Source organism: Pleurodeles waltl, chromosome 12 (assembly GCF_031143425.1).
Source record: "Pleurodeles waltl isolate 20211129_DDA chromosome 12, aPleWal1.hap1.20221129, whole genome shotgun sequence".
NCBI classification, from domain to species: domain Eukaryota; kingdom Metazoa; phylum Chordata; class Amphibia; order Caudata; family Salamandridae; genus Pleurodeles; species Pleurodeles waltl.
This window is the reverse complement of record NC_090451.1, coordinates 138131632-138151189: the sequence shown is the minus strand read 5'-3', so window position 1 is coordinate 138151189 and position 19558 is coordinate 138131632. Positions and strand designations below refer to the sequence as shown.

The 19558-nt window shown below is 47.6% G+C and overlaps 1 non-coding gene across 1 annotated transcript; it reads left to right on the top strand.

Annotated features, from left to right (window-relative positions):
- The first annotated feature begins 19190 nt into the window (after nt 1–19190).
- On the top strand, nt 19191–19276 carry TRNAR-UCU (transfer RNA arginine (anticodon UCU)). Its single transcript is given in 2 exon segments — nt 19191–19227; nt 19241–19276. It is a non-coding gene; the product is annotated as a tRNA-Arg (tRNA).
- The last annotated feature ends 282 nt before the right edge of the window (nt 19277–19558 follow it).

Genomic DNA, 19558 nt, shown 5'->3' with positions numbered 1-19558 from the left:
ATATGTTGGTGTATGGGTATGGTGTGGGGTGGGGGCCATATAGGATAGTGTGTGGCTAAATGTTGTCCCTCAATACTTGCAGGTGACTCTGGTTACGCAAACCTATCATGGCTGCTGACCCCTGTGAGGAATGCCAGGACAAGGGATGAAGAATGTTATAATGAGGCACATGGGTGAACCAGATGGATAACTGAAAGAACCTTTGGCCTCCTGAAGGCCAGGTTCCTGTGCCTCCATCTAACAGGTGGATCCCTGTGCTACTCACCAAGGAACGTCTGCCAGATAGTGGTGGCATGCTGCATGTTGCATAACCTGGCCCTCAGAGCTATGTCCCATTCCTGCAGGAGGAGGCTGGAGATGCCCATGTGGCAGCAGTAGACCCCATGGACAGTGAGGATGAGGAGGCAGAGGATGAGGATGATGACAATAGAACATATGTGATCGACAATATTTCCAATGACACACAGGTAGGACAGTGTTGGTTGTAATTTGTGTGGTAATGGCATGCGGATATTTTCCACTTTTAGGCCCACTTACTGTTCCCTCTGGCAAATCATTTTGCAGATGTTGGTGACCTGACATGTACTAGTGGTGTGATCACTGGAGCAATCTATAGGTCATTAATCTATGCTCATTCTCTGTTGATTTGCAATGTTTGTACCTGTTTGAATAAATACATATTTGATATACATGACATACTCCAAATGTTTTTTTTCAAAAGGGTGTTTATTAAAGTGCTAATATATCGAGGGGCGAGTGCAATGGGATGGGTGGATGATGGAGGAAAGTCCAGGGTATTGTTCTAGTCTGTTTGTAGCACAGGTGCATTGTCCAAGGGGACATAGAAAGGGGAGCAATGGCAGTTCAAGATGGACAGGGTGACAGAGTGGGACACAAGGGTGACAACTAGGAGTCTCTTTTTCTGGCAGGGGTCTTGGCAATTGTCTCTGGCTTCTGTCCGGATCGCAGGGAACGTTTGCAGGGTGGTTCACCTTCTGCAGCGGGAGGGGTACAGGTGGCCTGTGAGTCTTGTGGCGGGGCCTCCTGGCCACTAGCGGTAGCGGAGGTGGAAGGCTGTTCAGATGTCTGGCTAGTGGCAGGGGCCCGTTGGTGTGAGACTGCCTCCCTCATAATGTTGGACATGTCTGCCTGCATCTCTGCTATGGAGATCAGGGTGTTGTTAATGGCCAGCAAGTCCTCTTTTATCCCCTGGTACTGTCCCTCCGGCAGCCGCCTGTTCTCCTGCACATTGTCCAAGATCTGGCCTGTCGTGTCCTGGGAATGTTGATAGACTCCCAGGATCTCAGCAAGTGCCTCCTGGAGAGTCGGTTCCCTGGTCCTGTCCTCCCCCTGGCGCACAGAAGTCCTCCCAGTTTCCCTGTTGGCCTGTGCTTCTGTCCCCTGAACGGTGTGCCCACTGCCACTGACCCCAGGTCCCTGATTGTCTTGTGTGCGAGGTGTGCCCTGGGGTCCCTGTAGAGATGGACACACTGCTGATTGACATGTCCTGGGGACAGAGGTTTGGGAACACTTGGTGGGTGCTGTTGTGGTGTTTCCAGATGGGGGAGGCTCTGTGGTGGTGTGTGATTGGGCCTGGGTAACTGGCTGTCCAGTGGTCCCTGTTGGGCCAGGTAGGTCACCCAGATCCTGAAGACCAGAGTTGCTGTCATCACTGTGGGCCTCTTCAGTTGGGGGACTGGATAGTGCTGGCATCTCCTCTCCGGTGACATTGACAAGGGTACCTGTGGGGATGGAAATGATGTGTTATGGTTTCTGTGTCTGACATATTGTATATCCGTTGCTTCCCCTCTATGGTTGGATTTGTCCTGCCAGCTTTCACTTGTGTATGTTAGTGTATGGAGGGATAGTTAATTCTCTATGGTGTGCATGCTTTAGTGATGGGTGTCCATGCAGGGCTGTGAGGGGTGTCCATGCATTGGTACAGCATGCAGGGCTTGGCAATGGGATGAGTGGGTTGTGATTGTGGGGTGTGTGGGATGTAGTGGAGTGTTGGGGTTGAGGGTGGAGGTATGTGATGGCATGCAGGTAGGGGGGTTATAATTGATGAAAGATCACTTACCAGAGTCCAGTCCTCCTCTGACTCCTGTAGGCCCTCAGGATGCAGTACTGCCAAGACTTGCTCCTCCCATGCTGTGAGTTGTAGGGGAGGAGGTGGGGGTCCACCGCCAGTCCTCTATACAGCGATCTGGTGTCTTGCTGCAGTGGAAGGAACGTACCTTCCCCCGTAGGTCGTTCCACCTCTTCCTGATGTCATCTCTAGTTCTTGGGTGCTGTCCCATGGCATTGACCCTGTCCACGATTCTCCGCCATAGCTCCATCTTCCTGGCTATTGATATTTGCTGCACCTGTGCTCCAAACAGCTGTGACTCCACCCTGACGATTTCCTCGACCATGACCCTTAGCTCCTTCTCTGTGAAACGGGGGTGTCTTTGTGACGCCATGGTGTTGTGTTATGTGTGTTGGTGATGGTATGTTGGGTAATGTGTTGGGGTGTGTGATGTGGAGTCCAATAGTGGTGTATAGGTGTGAATAGTGTGTGGCTCTAGTTGTGTCAGTGGTCTTGGTGTCTCTCTGCTGGCAATGGCTTGTATTCATAAATGGTTGTTGGTAATGTGGGTGTGTGCTTTATAGTGGTGGGGTGTGATGTGTGTTTGGGTGTCAGGTGTGTATTGTTTGAATTGTCCAATGTGATGTTGTTGTCTGTGGGTGTCCATTTTGAGCGTGGCAGTATGTCCCGCCAATGGTTTACCACTGTTGAATGTCTGCTGTGGTGATTCGTGGGTCAAAATGTAGTGGGTGTTGTTCTGTTGGTGTAACTGTGTGGGTTTTGATACCGCCAGTTTATCACTGACCTTTGAGCTGGCGGATTTGTGTCTGTGGCTGAATACTGACGGATTGGTGTGTGTGTGTCATAATATGGTGAACGGATATCTGCCGCCGGCACGGTAAGTTGGAGGCCGTCAGCATGGCGGTAAGTGGGATTTACTGCACATGTCATAATGAGGGCCTTTGTCTCTTTGTATGTTTTTTAGTTATTCATTTTAACACGTCTTAAATGTGATTTTTAGCTAGTTTTTATGCTTTTAGTCCAGAGCATTTTTAGCTTTTGGATTCATTCAACTTCGGTGGCATCACGTTATGACGTCATACTTGTTACGGCAATGGGGAGGGTGTAGTGAATCCTAGTTTGTTTTAATGGGATACAGGAGTTAGCTTAGCCTTTTGGCTTACAGACTCATGCCCCCGTCACCTAGTGACTTTTACCCTACTTAGCTTGCTCTGTTGTAGCGCATTTATTTAATTAAATCTTTTAAGATGGCTGCCTTGTTTTTAGTTAGGACCATGTTTTAGTTTGCGTTATCAGTGCCACTGCGCTAAGGCGTCAATATCAAGCGAGAAAGATAAACAAACTGTAGGTGTTCACATTAGGTACTTTCCCCCTTCACACTTTCAAGGGAATTGTTGATATAAATTACCGTCCCAAGCATGCCCTGTTATCTATTGTATGGGAACAGACGTAGGTTAGGGGTCCAAGTAGATCTGTATAAATACTCCTCATTCAAACAGATAGTGAGAAGGATTCCGACCAGATGCCATTGCTGCTATCGATGCTGCACGTCGCCTTGACACTGACCCAGTCCTCGTGTCCCTATGGAGTCTGAGCTATAGACCTCATTCCAAGATAATGAGGGTTGGGGGGCTCTTCTCAGGGACATGGCATTGGCAGATTAGGTTTAACATACCTAGCCCTCTTTTAGGTTAGAGGTTACGCTCACTATGCTAGGGTTTTAGGACACACTTCATGTCATTACATGCTATTGCAAGATGGTGGGGGTCTTTGTATTAATGACGCTTGTCTTTACCATTTTGTTTCTTGCACTGTTCATTATCCTAATCATTGCAGTCCATGCAACTTATCGCAGTTTGCAGTTTTGCTAAATAAAACCTACTGAAACCTTACTGTATCTTCTTCATTGCATATGTTTGATTGAGACATTGAGTTCATGTGAGAAAGGGGTAATCTCCATTTAACCACAACACTCCCTGAGATGTCAGACTTTTGAGTCCATGCGTAAAGGCTGCCACAAATCACCGTTTACTGTTTGGGTTTTTGGTGAGGTGCTGCTTGTGAGCCGGGAGGGTTGGGACGACAGTTGCGACTTGTTGTAGGATTGGCATAGTCGTCTACAAACATAAGTACTGTCATCCTTAAACCAACAGTCTTGCCTAGAGCAAGAGTCCAACTATGATAGCTGTGCAACAACAACACTCAATAACTCCTTGTCCAGTCAGTGATTGTTTCTTTTGAAAATGTAAAGTCATTTTATTACACACACAATGCCAAATACTAAGGGAGTGTGATTAGCAATAAGGCAGGCCTACTGGCTTTGTAAGGGTGACAGCACATCAGTAGGAGCAACATGTTAAAATTCAACATTGCAATACCACTGAAGTCAATGGGGACTGTACCAATTTGCAATGTATGTTATGACCTACGATTGAAGTCCAGCAGTAAAATCTGGTTTTGTCTAGTACCAACATTACCAATAAAATATTAAATTGCATTACGTGTACCAAAATGTTTTTATATTTTTATCAGGCTACAAATATAGCCTTAGGGCTCACCTCTGGAAGGGTGTATGCTCCCAAATATATGTAAATAACATACTGGCTGAGAAAGAGCTTGAAAACCGAACAGGCTCTCAGGACATATATCATGTTACCTGAGAGTCCTCGGATGAGTTTTAGGGGGGTACATTCTGGAGTGCTGCTGCTCTCCTAGCAGCCCCAACAATACTAAGCAAATCAGTTGGTGATGCCACTGCTCCTAATGTGGCACAACAAGAAGCAAGTAAGACATTTGTGGGAGTCCGCAGGGAACTGTGTGGTGCTCACTGGCTGAAAGCAGCTAATATTTTATGAGCTGGCTTTCCTATCAATTTTGTTCTTGAAGTGGCTTTGTGCCACACTTTTCTTTTTTGTTTCTTTTTCCCTTTGTTTTGTATTAAATTGGTTGCAGTGCTGCTCTTGAACCCGGCTGCCTTTGCCTCTCTGATGGGGCACCAGAATGTTTATGGTTGGGCCACATGGGGAGCCCACTCTCGTTCAGTTCTACCTGCTCCTGCTGCAACACAGCTGATGTTTGCAGTGCAGAGCCGGCACATCCCCTTCTCTGCTACCGCCTCAAGGTTTTGGGTTCATTTTACTCCTGGTGGCCAGCCCTAGCCACAAGGAGCTTTTTCTTCAGCCACCCTGGACTCTAACCGGGCATGTTTTTGTGAGGAGCTGGATTGCAATGCTGCCTGCACCAGAAATGGCCTCTGCTTGAACTCCTGAGGCTCTTGCCTGCTTTGAGCTATCTTCCACAGCCCCTACACAACACTCCACAGGCCTCATGGCCTCCTTACCATCTTGCAGGGCAATTGTGTATCAGCAGCAGAGTCTATGGCCTTTCCACAGAAGTTCCATGGAAACCGTCCAAGGCCCTCCAGCAGGTCCATTCCCCTAAATGTTTCTTAGGGGGCAAAAGGAGGCCACCCTCACTGGCTCAGGAGAGACCCATCCTAGTTCTGGGGGTTGCCTAGAGTCAAAGTCCCAAAGTCCATCCTTGCAGTACATCAGCTGGCTTCTTCCAGATGGACAGTCTTTCACCATTATCGCTCCCAGGTCCAGAGACTTTGGCCCTCATTCTGACCTTGGCGGGCGGCGGAGGCCGCCCGCCAAAGTCCCGCCGTCAGGTTACCGTTCCGCGGTCGAAAGACCGCGGCGGTAATTCTGACTTTCCCGCTGGGCTGGCGGGCGGTCGCCTTCAGACCGCCCGCCAGCCCAGCGGGAAAGAGGCTTCCACGATGAAGCCGGCTCGGAATCGAGCCGGCGGAGTGGAAGCTGTGCGACGGGTGCAGTTGCACCCGTCGCGTATTTCACTGTCTGCGCAGCAGACAGTGAAATACATGTAGGGGCCCTCTTACGGGGGCCCCTGCAATGCCCATGCCAGTGGCATGGGCACTGCAGGGGCCCCCAGGGGCCCCGCGACCCCCCCTACCGCCATCCGGATCCCGGCGGTCGGACCGCCGGGATCTGGATGGCGGTAGGGGGGGTCGGAATCCCCGCGGCGGTGCAGCAAGCTGCGCCGCCGTGGAGGATTCAATGGGGCGGCGGTACACTGGCGGGAGCCCGCCAGTGGTGCCGGTCCGACCGCGGCTTTACCGCTGCGGTCGGAATCCCCATTGGAGCACCGCCGGCCTGTCGGCGGTGCTCCCGCGGTCCTCCGCCCTGGCGGTCTTTGACCGCCAGGGTCAGAATGAGGGCCTTTGTGTCTAAATCTCCACTGTGAATGTATTTTTATGTGGGATGGAATGTTCTAGAAAGCAGGCATTCATGGCTAATCCTAGGGTGCCACATCTGTGAGAAAGGGAGAAAGAGTCTCTTTTGACATGGTAGACCGCCATTTTTTCCCTGGAAAATGATGTGGTTTCAAACTGTATGTGCCGTGGACCCCTTCTAAACAGATTACCAGGGCCAGATCTCTTTCCCCAAAACTGTACTATGTATTGGCACTTTTGGCACCCTTGTAAGTCCCTAGTAAATGATAGCTCTGGTACCTAGGGCATGGGTACTGAAGAGGGCCGCCTCAGAGCTGAAGCATCAATTGTGCCACTGTGAGACCCCACACCAGCCACATGCAGACTGCCGTTGCAAGTGCATGACAAGGTGTATTTGTAGGAGGCTGGCCTGGCTTATTGTGGGTACCTGGTGGTACTTACACCTTATGTCAGGTCCAGTTTTCCCTTATTAGTAGATTAGTAGTGTTCTAGCAGCTTAGGCTGATAGAGGTAACTATAGCAGAGCAGCTTAGGCTGAACTAGAAGACATGCAAAGCTCCTACTATACCACTTATATCATATAGCACTATATTATAAGAATCACAACACTCAGTGTTACTAAAAAATAAAGGTACTTTATTTTAGTGACAATGTGCCAAAAATATCTCAGAGGAGATACTCCCTTAGGAGATAAGTAAAATACACAAAATATACACGCAAAACAAAATCAGGTAAGTAAACAGTTAGAAAAGTAGTGCAAACACTGTAGAATACAATAGGATGCAATAGGCCTAGGGGCAACACAAACCATATACTAAGAAAGTGGAATGCGAACCACTTAGGGACCCCTGGCCTAGTGTAGTGTGTAGAGGGTCGCTGGGTGTGTAAGAAAACACTAAGGGTGTCCAAGATACCCCACCCCAAGACCCTGAAAAGTAGGAGTAAAGTGATACTGCTTCCCCAGAAACACACTAAACTTGTGATAGGAGATTCTGCAAAGACCACAACAGACTGCAAAGCAGTGAAGATGTATTCCTGGACATGAGTACCTGCAAAGGAAGGGGACCAAGTCCAAGAGTCACCACAGTGTCCAGGGGGGCAGGAGCCCACTAAACCCCGGATGAAGGTGGAAAATGGCTGCCTCTGGGTGGAAGAAGCTGAAGATTCTGCATCAACGAAAGGTGCCAGGAACTTCTCTTTTGTGCAGAAGATGTCCCACGGAGTGCTGGCAGATGCAGCATTGTTTCTTTGGAGAAACACCACCAACAAGCCTTGCTAGCTGCAAAGGTCACGGTTGAAGAAAAAGGGTGCTGACCGGTCCCAGGAAGGACCAGGAGGTCGCCACTTGGAAGAGGAGACAGAGGGGGCCCTCAGCAACACAGAGAGCCTACACACAAGAAGGCAGCACCCGCAGAAGTACTTGAACACGGGTTCAAGAAAACTGAGCACGGCGGTCATCTCAACACTACAAAGGAGGGTCCCACGAAGCCGGTGGTCAACTCAGCGAGTTGAGCAATGCAGGAAGGAGTGCTGGGTACCTGGGCTAGGCTGTGCATGAAGGATTCCTTGCAAAAGTGCACAGAAGCCTTAGCAGCTGCAGTTCACTCAGTACACAGGATTACTGTCTGGAGGACTTACCTCCTCGAAATTTGTACAGTTGGACCACTGGACAGTCTGGGTTACTTGGGTCCCCCACCTGTGTTCCAGGGGCCACGCTCGTCAGGATGAGAGGGGTCCCAGAGTGCCCCTCTCTCAGAGTGCCCAGCGCCCCAGGGTGATGCTGAAGTTTGGTGCCTGCTGGAGCAAGGGGAAGATTCCGTCGACCCACAGGAGATTTCTTCGTGGCTTCCAGGGCAGGGTGAAGGCAGACAGCCCGCAGAGCATGCACCACCAGGAAACAGTCGAGAAAGCCAGCAGGAGTAGGCACTACAATGTCGCTGGTAGTCTTCTTGCTACTTTGTTGCAGTTTTGCAGGTGTCCTGGAGCAGTCTTATCTGTCGATCCTTGGCAGAAGTTGAAGAGGGAGATGCAGAAGAACTCTGGTGAATTCTTGCAAGTCGTTATCTGTGGAAAAGCCCACAGGAGAGACCCTAAATAGCCCTCAGAGGAGGATTAGCCACCTAGTCAGGTAAGCACCTATCAGGAGGGGTGTCTGACGTCACCTGCTGGCACTGGCCACTCAGAGACCTCCATTGTGCCCTCACACCTCTGGATTCAAGATGCAAGAGGTCTGGGACACACTGGAGGAGCTCTGGGCACCACCCCTGGGGTGGTGATGGACAGGGAAATGGTCTCTCCCCTTTCCTTTGTCCAGTTTCGCACCAGAGCAGGAGCTGGGGGTTCCCTGAACTGGTGTAAACTGGCTTATGCAAGGAGGGCACCATCTGTGCCCTTCAAAGCATTTCTAGAGGCTGGGAGAGGCTACTCCTCGCAAGCCCTTAACACCTATTTCCGAAGGGAGAGGGTGTAACACCCTCTCTCAGAGGAAATCCTTTGTTCTGCCTTCCTGGACTGGGCTGCCCAGACCCCAGGAGGGCAGAACCCTGTCTGTGGGGTGGCAGCAGCTGCAGCTGCAGTGGAAGCCCCAGAGAGCTGGTTTGGCAGTACCCAGGGTCCATAATGGAGCCCCGGGAATGCATGGAATTGGCATTGCAATACCAGATTTGGCATGGGGGGACAATTCCATGATCTCAGGAATGTTACATGGCCATATTTGGAGTTACCATTGTGAAGCTACATATAGGTATTGACCTATATGTAGTGCATGTGTGTAATAGTGTCCCCGCACTCACAAAGTCCGGGGAAAATTGCCCTGAACTATGTGGGGGCACCTCAGCTAGTGTCAGGGTGCCCTCACACTTAGTAACTGTGCACCTAACCTTCACCAAGAGAAGGTTAGACACATAGGTGACTTATAAGTTACTTAAGTGCAGTGTAAAATGGCTGTGAAATAACGTGGACGTTATTTCACTCAGGCTGCAGTGGCAGTCCTGTGTAAGATTTGTCTGAACTTCCTATGGATGGCAAAAGAAATGCTGCAGCCCATAGGGATCTCCTGGAACCCCAATACCCTAGGTACCTAGGTACCATATACCTGGAAATTATAAGGGTGTTCCAGTGTGCCAATTAGAATTGGTGAAAATGGTCCCTAGCCTATAATGATAATTTTAAAGGCAGAGAGAGCAAAAGCACTGAGTTCTAATTAGCATAGCCTCAGTGACACAGTTAGTCACTACACAGGGACACACATTCAGGCCACAAACTATGAGCATTGGGGCCCTGGCTAACAGGATCCCAGTGAGACAGGCAAAAATAAACTGACATACATGTACAAATGGGGGTAACATGCCAGGCAAGATGGTACTTTCCTACAGTATTTAAAAGTTGCAAACTCTACATGCCATTCACCAAGAGTGCCCCGTCCACTAACACTGCATGCACTATAAGTAAGTCGCCCCTCTGGCATGCCTTACAGCCCTACAGCAGGGTGCACTAAAATGCATGTGAGGGCATATGTTTGCATGAGCTAATGGGCCCCTACTGTATCTTTACAAAACCTTAAGATATAGTAAGCGTACATGGAAGCTATAGCAAATAAATTTGCTGGAGACTAGTCATTATGGGTTCCTCGGCTACATGATGGCCTCTCTGAATACTTGGTTGTTTGGTATCAAACAACTCAGAATAATAAACCCACACGGATGCCATTGTTGGATTTAGTATAACATGTGCCCCCTGCAAAACTTACCAGTCCTGGCAAGGATGCTGACTGGTTTCTACCAAACTGACACCACCAGACACATCTGGACTCCTGGGGTAAGAGCGTCTGCTCTCAGGAGCCAGAACACAAAGCCTTTCCTGAGTGAAGGTGTTACACCTCCTCCTTCAGGCGGGCACCCAGCGGTCAGCTTCAAAGGCTTTCTTGCCTTTGAAATCTGACCTCTGACTCTGGGCTAGCAGCAGATGGCCGCCCCATGGTTTTTTCCCAACTTTGTATGAGAAAAGCAGCGGGAAAACTTAGTCAGAGTAGGAGTAGTGGCCCCCTCAGCCTGCATCTACCACATAGGAAGCGGTCACATAATGGGTGTAGCCACCTAAGGTAGGTGGCTCATTTGCCACTACCAGGTACTCCCCTAAACACCCACTAAATGCAGTATTTAGTGGGCATCCCTAGACCTGCAGACCAGATTCAATGGACACAAAAAGACCAGCAACAAAGAAGACCCAGCGCTTGGGAACAGAAGCCCTGCTGCAAGAAGAAAAAGGTGCCAAATCCTGACTGCTGCACCCAGGACTCGACAATTGCCGCTGAGGTGTCGACTGGGCAGAGAACAGACTCTAAGAAACCCCATTGGTCCCCCAACCTTCTAAAAATTGCCAAGAACCTCCCCTCCAGAGTGAAGACATCATGCCCTGCACCCAGCAGGCAAGCAGCAGTAGAGTCCAGTTCACTGACCGGTCCTGGTCAATGAACTGGACATAGCAGTCAGACCTAATTTTACTCATTGGACCCGGAGGACAAACTCTGCCAGTGTGCCAGGTTTGGTGTCACTGTGAGCTCCCTTGGCTGAGATGTGCCACAGCCAGTGGTACTTGACCGCCAACATCAGACTCCCAGAAGAAACGTCCACTGCAGACTCTCTGAGGACCAGAAGCAAACACCAGTTGAGGAACTTCTGGACTCCCAAGAACAACCCCCCAGGAGTGGCCCTGCTGACCTGCAATCCACCCTCAAAGTGACATGCACCTGGCAACAAAGGCTCCTTGGTGCGCAACCCTTGTATGACCTATCTGCACTGCACCCAGCTTCCCTGGCCCGTGCATCGGAAAACCATCTGTGCTCTAGCAGTCCCTAAACCCTTGTGACCGCTACACTCAAAGGGGACAAATCAGACTTAGCTTTAAGTCCACCTGTGCAGTGTGTTTCCAAGTGGTCTCCTTTTCCGTTCTGCCCCAGCTCCAAGACTTTCAGTCGCTGCTCCTGCTTGACCAAGGAAGTGCCAAAAACTTCTCTGGCTTTCCCACAGGACATCTCGACAACCTCAACCTAAAAACAGAAGGTGACGCCTTTAAGAACATTGCATGATTTTATATGCATTTTTAAAGTTTGCTCCCTTTGATTCCTATGGTGTGTAATTACGCACAAAAGAATATTTTTGCTAAACTTTGAAAAATCATAACTTCAAAAGTACTTACCCATTTTTTATAAATTTCTCGAGTTATTCTTTTGAGTGTATGTCCACATTTATTGATACTGGGATAACAACAAATGCTTAGCACATCTCCACGATAAGCCTAACTGCTCGCCTACACTACCCTACCACGAAAACAGAGCATTGGGTGATCTGCTATTTAGCTCTGGTTACCAAAGTGGGGTTGCTTGGACTCTGCACAGTGCACATCTTTTTCGTTCACTATATAGAAAGCAAGCCTTTGACAACATCATCATTCCACCCTGTACAACTCCATCCTGTACACCAATCTGGAAAAATATAATATGGCAACTTCCAGTTGTCTGTGGAAAAAGCTCCTATGAGAGTCCCAGCTCCGTCCATAGATGACATGGTTTCCTGATCCATTTCCACTAAAACTTGAAAGGTGAGCCCTGCATTGTTGGCTCCACAGGTCTGGCACTCCTCTATTGTTTCTGTTGGCCTAGGCTGTCCCAGCCCAAAGGAGGAGTGACATGCTAATTGTGAGAATGTGGATTATTATATGGTGATGTTGTACAAACTCACTGTGTAACAAGGACACAGTTCTTTATCATGTTCAGTTTAAGTTTGTTTGAAAGACTTTAGTCCAGTCCTGGATAGCTGTGACAAAGAGCAGCCAGGCTTTATCAAAGGAAAAAGTGTAAAGCATTTTGCAGTACCAAAACAGTGAATACAATGAGCATACCACAAAGAAAAATCTGACATCAAATTATAAAAGTAGACTACATTGGTGTCTAAGGACACTTGAATGAACAATATATACTGTGGGGTTCCATAGATATGAATATTTAAATTAACAATAAATCACCGTTTTAAAGCACAATAAATCATTGTAATCTACTGCAAATGCGGTTTAAGGCTATCCATGACAAGCATGTTGATAAAAGCTCTGTAGGCGTTCACGGATGCCATCTCCGGCAGGGAGCTAGTCAAAGGGATCAAAGCAGTTCATTTGAACAGTCGCAGTCAAAGCAGTCTCCAGTTCAGTTATAGGTTCTATGGGCAAACGGCCTTAGGATTCAATGGAGTGATTCTGATGCCAGGGATGCAGGATACTGAGGATGCCCAGTGATGCTGAGCTAATGCGGAGGATTTTCCTTTGGTCACCCCTAGGTCCAGAAGCAGAGGGGGCGAGTTTGGCCTTAGGGGTTAGGGTCCCATGAAGTCTAGGTTAAGTTCCAGAACAAAACCAGTTGCCACTGGTCTCTGCTTACAGCCAAACCAGTGGCTCGCTTTAACTGATGATAATTTTTGTGCTTGGCGACCACACTTCATTCTGAAGACTCTTCCAGGTCCAACAGGCCCAAAGATGGGTGCAACTTTTGATCTCCCATGCTATACTTTGGAAGTCAATGGTGATACAGTGTTCTTGGCTACCAATTCTTCATGACTGTCTTCAGTTTTTATGGCCCTGTGGCAGTAGCTGGGAGCCAGACAACTGACTCCTGGAGTCACTCATGTTTGGAGCTCAGGAACAGCTCTTCCTCAGCAAGGCACCACAGGCACAGTCCTCTATTTGTTAGCCTAAGGTGCAGCAGGTGCAGTCTCTCTTTGGTGGGTCCCAGGGTATAGTAGGGCAGTCTTTTTTCAGTCCTTCTTCCAAGACAGGGGTAAACTAAGCTCTGGGTGCCAGGACACCATTTTTATGTCCCTTAAAAGTCTAGTGCAAAGGGGCAGTTGTAAGAAAAGGCCTCTTTTTGACATGGTTACCCCCCCCCCCCACACTTTTGGCCTGATGTATGATGTAGCCTAGACATTGTAGTGCCCAGGGCCCATGCTAACCAGGTTCCCTGGGCAACAGCTCTTTCCCTAAAACTGTTGTGATGCATTGGCACAATTGGAGACACCTTGAGCTGCCACCAAAAGTCTGTAGTAAATGGCACTTAGGTGCCCAGGGCAGGAGGTACCAAGGGTAAGCCCCTGAGGGGAGCATCACTGATTGTGCCACCCTCTAGGGCCATGCATTCAAGTGCACCAAGCACTGCCGTTGCAGGCTGAGTGCCCTGATCCAAGCCTAAAATGGAAACTCGACATGGCACACTGCCTGTGTGACCTGCCCACTACATACTGCAAACAATAGGGGTAAGTCACCCCTCTGGCAGGTATTTTAGCCCTAAGGCAGGGTGCACCATACTGTATGTGAAGGCATAGATGCATGAGCACTATGCCCCCACTGTATCCTTGCCAAACTTTGGGAAAAGTGAGTAGAAAGAGCAGCCATTTTAATACATGTGCTGGACACTGGTCAACACGAGTTTTACAGCTACATGATGGCCACTTTGAGCCCTGGGTTGTCTGGTATCAAACAACTCATATTGATAAATCCAAACTGGGGCCAGTATTGGATTTATTACTAGACATACCCAGGGGTCACCTTAGAGGTGCCCCTTGCAAAAGCTAACTACTCTGGCATGGTTACTGGCTGGTTCTATCCAGCTTGCCACCAACCGGACACCCAATCTACAACCTTGGGATGATAGAAACTTCTCTCTGGGTTGCAGCACAAAGCCCTTACTGGGTGGAGGTGCTAACCTTCCCCCCCCCTCAGGAATGTGCACTGCCCTGGCGGCGAATATCAAAGGGCTTACCCCCTTTGAAACTCGACCTCCTGGCCTGCTGCTAGCAGCAGACGGCTGCCCCTGTTGCAAAGCCCCACTTTTGGCAGGAGCAGTGACGGGAAAATATACAAAGGGTAGGAGGAGTGGCCCCACCTGGCATGCACCACCCCTAAGGTGTTGCCTGCGAGGTGGACACTCCATTTTATTTTCCTCCATCTTGAATAGCTAATTGGGTATAGGGAAGTGACCTCTACCCACAGGAAGTGGTCACTTAGTGGCTTTAGGCACCCTAAGGTAGATGACCCATTGGTCACTACCAGGTTCCCCCTAAAACGCCCACTAAATAGAGTAATTAGTGGGCATCCTTAGACCAAGAAATCAGATTTGGCGGACAAAAGAAGACCACCACCAAGAAGATCTAAAGCATGAGAACTGTGGACCTGCTGCACCAAAGAAAAGGTGCCAAACCCTGCCTGCTGCACCCAGGACCCGACAATCGCCAATGAGGAGCTACTGGACAACTGGACAACTCTACAAAAACCCCAGAGGGCCTCCAGGCTTCACAAATCTCTAGAGAACTCCCTTGAGAGTGGAGGTACCAATCTAAAACTACAAGAAACCAACAAGACGGTGAGGGTCACCTCACTGATCAGCAGCTAACTCCCGAACCGGATGTGGCAGCTAGACCAAACTACACACCGATGACCATGAGGAGAAGCCCTGCCAGTGTGCCAAGTTTGGTAGCACTATGCCCCCCAGCGGCTAATACCCTGGGTATTGGCAGCTCACATCAGACATAAAGAAAAACATACCACTTGGTGCTGCTAAAGGACCAGGAGGAAGCCCTAGTCGAGGGACTTCAGGAACACCCTGGACATCCCGCCAGAATTCCCCTGTTGTCCTGCAAACGGCCCTTGAACCAACTGACCTCCTGCTCCTAAGGACATCCTTGGACACATCTCCTGGCTCACCGATTTGCTCTGCATCCGGCCGCTCTGTGCCCTGCACCAAAGAACCTGCTGTGCATTAAGGGTCCTCCACCTCTTGCAACCTTGACACTCCAAGGAGTCCCCAAGGATCCATCTTTCAACTTACCCCTGCAGTGCTTTTCCAAGCGGTCCCCCGCAGTGGCACTGCTCCAGAGACCTTCTCCTGCTGCTCTCCCCAGAACCAGGATCTGCCTGAATTTCTCCAGTTGGCACAGTGTGCCCAGTGATCTGCACAACCAACTTGCAAAAGAAGAACTTGGTAAACCCACTGTGCGATTTTATATGTATTTTTAAAGATGATCCTCTATTAATTCCTATGGTGCATAATTACGCATAAAAAGAACATTTTTATCAAACTTGAAAAATTCATATCTTGAAAAGTAGGTAACCCAATTCCAATGATATTGATCTCAAAATGTATATAAAAACTTGAAGTATTTTTAATAAATTGGTCTTGAGGTATTCCTTTGAGTGTGTGAGTCAAAGATTGATGCTGTGAGTACAACAAATGCTTTACACTTCTCCAAGATTGGCCTAACTGCTCGACCAAGCTACCATAAACATTAGAGCATTAGGTGGTCTAACTTTTACCCCTGTGAACCAATGTGTGGTTGCTTGGACTTCCTGCACAGTGTGCCTAGCTTTGCACACTACATACAGAGCCAGCCTCCTACAGCGGCTTACTAGCCAATCAGGCTACCAGGTCTCTCTTGCTTGATGACAGCTACCACAGAGTGCACCATTCTGCTCATTCTCAAAATGGCAGAACACTTGTCTTTGTGTGTAGAAATCATTCTGGCAACAGTTTACTCCTCTCTTCTCAAAATGCCAGCCTGTCTGCCACAAAAAGAGAAGCCCCACCTAATTTGTGACTACCATTTGCCCTTGAAAAGCTCACACCCACTTTGACTATACTGCCAGGTGGAGTCCAAAAACTGCTAGTCAATAGCAAAAAATCCAGGAGGGCTAAATGTGAGGAACCCATTTCCTACAGTGTAAAACCAACCTTTCAGAATTCCAGATTGGTTTTATACTAATAAATCAGGCTATTTGACTATGTAAACTAAACTTGTGTGCACACACTGCTTTGTGAATGAGGCCCATTTCAAGTTTCCCAGTTGAATGTATGAGTAGCTCAAGCAGTCCTTTGTAGTTCTGTTGATCTTGTTATAAAACCAGGACTACACAGCCCAGGATACAAAGGAAAGACCTAGGCAGGTTGTGCTACTCGCGCACCCGAGACCCGAGAAACATAGGAGCTCTGCTTTTCGGGAGGATAAACGAGATTCCAAAGTGGAAGTCACCCTCCAAATTAGGGCGAGTGGAGAGGTATGGATGAAGTGGTAAAAAACAGGGGGACAGAATGTGATTACAGTAGAAACAAAAACAGCCAAGAACAATCTGTAGTTCAAGTGCATGTTAAAATGGTGCATAGGAATAAAAATATGGGGAAGAAAAGTTCAGGGAAAATGAGATGTTTATTGGTCCCAAGTTAAGAATGGCGTTCAGTGAGCCCAATCTTTTCAGAAAACAGTATACGATCTACTCTGACTAGAAATCACATACAAGCATCGGTGGATATTATATAACGACTCCCTGCATGTTTGGTGGTTTTGACAAAAACAAACAAAATAAAAACATCGAGGTGGCTAAAATTCCCCTCATGGCATGGGCTCAGCTGACAGCTGTGGGTTGCAGCTGGACCAGATAGAGAGCTGAGTAAGGAGAGGGTACACTCAACTGTGGACTAAAAAACAGGGAATGGAGGCTGGCTATGGTGAAGACTGTGCTGTAAAGTGGGCCCATGTCATGACAATGGAACTTTGGGCTTTTCATTCACTAGTGGCACACGTGCTGTGACCTGCATGCAGGCCAATATTTCTTAAAAGAAATTGAAACCACAGTCCCAGCATGTTTAGTTGTAGTGTGTGAAAACGAGGACTGGTTTAAAAAATCACTGTGACATGGAGCATGGTGGCTCCTGTGCAGTGGGGAGCGACGAACAGAGATTTAGTACTATCAAATTTCCCAGTTTCATGCATAACTCGTTTATTGAAGGTGTTTACTGTTACATTATGAGATTTGTAGTTATGTTCTATTTAGCAGCATACCAGGACTACAAGTACCAGAATGCAAAGAAAATACTTGGCCTGGAATAGCTACTTACAGCTGGAGCTTTGGAAAGTTCAGAGCCTGGAACAGATTTCCTATTGGACTACGCCAAATAGAAAGTGAGAGGCCTTTCAAAAAACAACGCAAAATATGGCCTTTCACCCTATAGTACTATCAGCCTCTGCTCCCTTATTTTCCGTTGTAGTGCCGAGGCACTCCCAGGAGTAGCAGTGCGCTCTAGAAATCTCGTCATTCATTCATTCTTGTGATTTAGAGAGGAACTACCAACGTTTAACTAAAAATGGGACCACGAAGAAGCTCTAATTGGAAACTACCAGCTTATAATGACTGTATGATTTGTACCCCGTATATATCATGGCAAAAGTAAAACTTCAACAAAATGAAAATAGTAAGTTAATTCCGGGTAAACACATGGTAGATGTAATACATCCTTAACCGAAGCCTAGTTCTCGAGTTTCCCAGGTCCATACGTCATAAACTGCTCCATTCCAGGTTTTTTCCTTTCGATTTTGGGACTTGTAGTCATCCTTTTGTAATGAAATAAACATGTCACAGAGTTCAAAATTTGGACTGCAGCAGTAGACACTCATGGACGTGAGAAATTGGCAGGGCTGTGGAAGAATAGACTAAATGGAGAATTCACTTTGAATTGAAGGTAACTCACTGACTCATTATTTTCAGGTGTGTTGCTGCAATTGATACCATTTACTATAAACCAACTTCATAAGGTTACTAGATAATGTCATGTAACTGATGCTGCTGTGATCATCTTCTAGGTTTTCGTTTAACAATAAAATGCATTCTGGGAGTAGTAGTCCTGTTTCATTACCTAACCAAATTGAACTAAGACCGTTCAAACAAGTGATAGCACAGCCCAGAACTGGAGCATTACTCTCCATGGTGGCATGTCAGCTGGTGACCTTGTGTTAGAGACCCTTAACGACCCTTTAAAGAGCACCTCCTTTAAACACAGACTGACAAAACATGCTATATAGTTCTCCTTCCTTGCCTTGCACGAGTTCAAGTATAATTCTACTTGTTCCTGTTTATTCCCCTTCCCTTTTCAAAGTACACCAAGATTTGCTCTGTATAAAGGTACGCATTTCCAGACTTCAGCTTGACCCGGGCTGGTCAAGTTTGAAAGCAGCTCGAGCAAGTCGCAGGTGGAAGAAGGTTTCACCCACACAGAGCCCTGCAGTGCAGTAGGCGGAGGCCCCTTGGGATTTTGGGTGCTGTTGTTTGAACAGAACTGCATTCTGGGAAACTACGATTCAGTGGCATCCTCCCACGAATGTTATTAAGTCATGCCGCGGTCAGAGGTCATGGTAACCTCGAAGTATTTGCATATTTCCGTCAGGATTTGTGGCTCACGACTCAGCAGTGGTTGAGCGCAGTACTACATTTAGCCGGTAGATGGTGTGCTTTGCCATGTATACTTACTTTTCGAATAGTATTAAACGGACAAAAGCACTCACTTGGGAAAGTTTCACTGTTTAAATTGAACCGGGGGTTGTAAACAAATAAGAGACATCATTTATTTTCGAATTTAAACTTTTACGTTTCTCAATCTTTGATCTACGCCACAGGTTGGTGGTATGGACCTAGCCAGCTTGATCAAACCGAATACGTTCAAAAAATATACTCGAAACCATGACAACATAAGACAAAATAAACAAAAAATAACATGAGACTAAACACGGTTACATAACAAATGGATTTTGGAACTCCGCATACAGTTTGGAACGCGACCCCTGCTCCTCAGTGATTTTTGGGTGGACTCATCCGTCTTGATCGGCTATGGATTTTCTCTTGTCATGTTAGTGAATTTCCTACAAGGGCCGGTTCGGCCAAGCACGGCTTTATTTGCTACACTTTCTAATAAATACAAACTTTCCCATCACACATATCCTCTGGTACCCATCACAAGCCTCTCAGAAATGATAAAGGACAGGTGGCTCTGTGGCGCAATGGATAGCGCATTGGACTTCTAGTAATGTGAAGACATTCAAAGGTTGTGGGTTCGAGTCCCACCAGAGTCGTACTTTTATCAACATCACTTTAAAAAGAGTAGCTTGCTGTGACTGATATTTAACAGCTATGTTAACATAAATAAACTTTTGTAACATGTAAACTGTTAACAACCCGTCTGAAATTAGTTGATGATAAATTCTGTACACATTCGGGGGCTGCTCTCCAAACCGTTTCAGATTTGTTTAATCCCTAACCTTTAAATTGACCGAGCCTTCCCATGAATGAAAAACACCTTGAAAACTTGAGTTAAAAACTTGAGGTACCGCTTCCAAGAGACAAAAGCAGAGGCA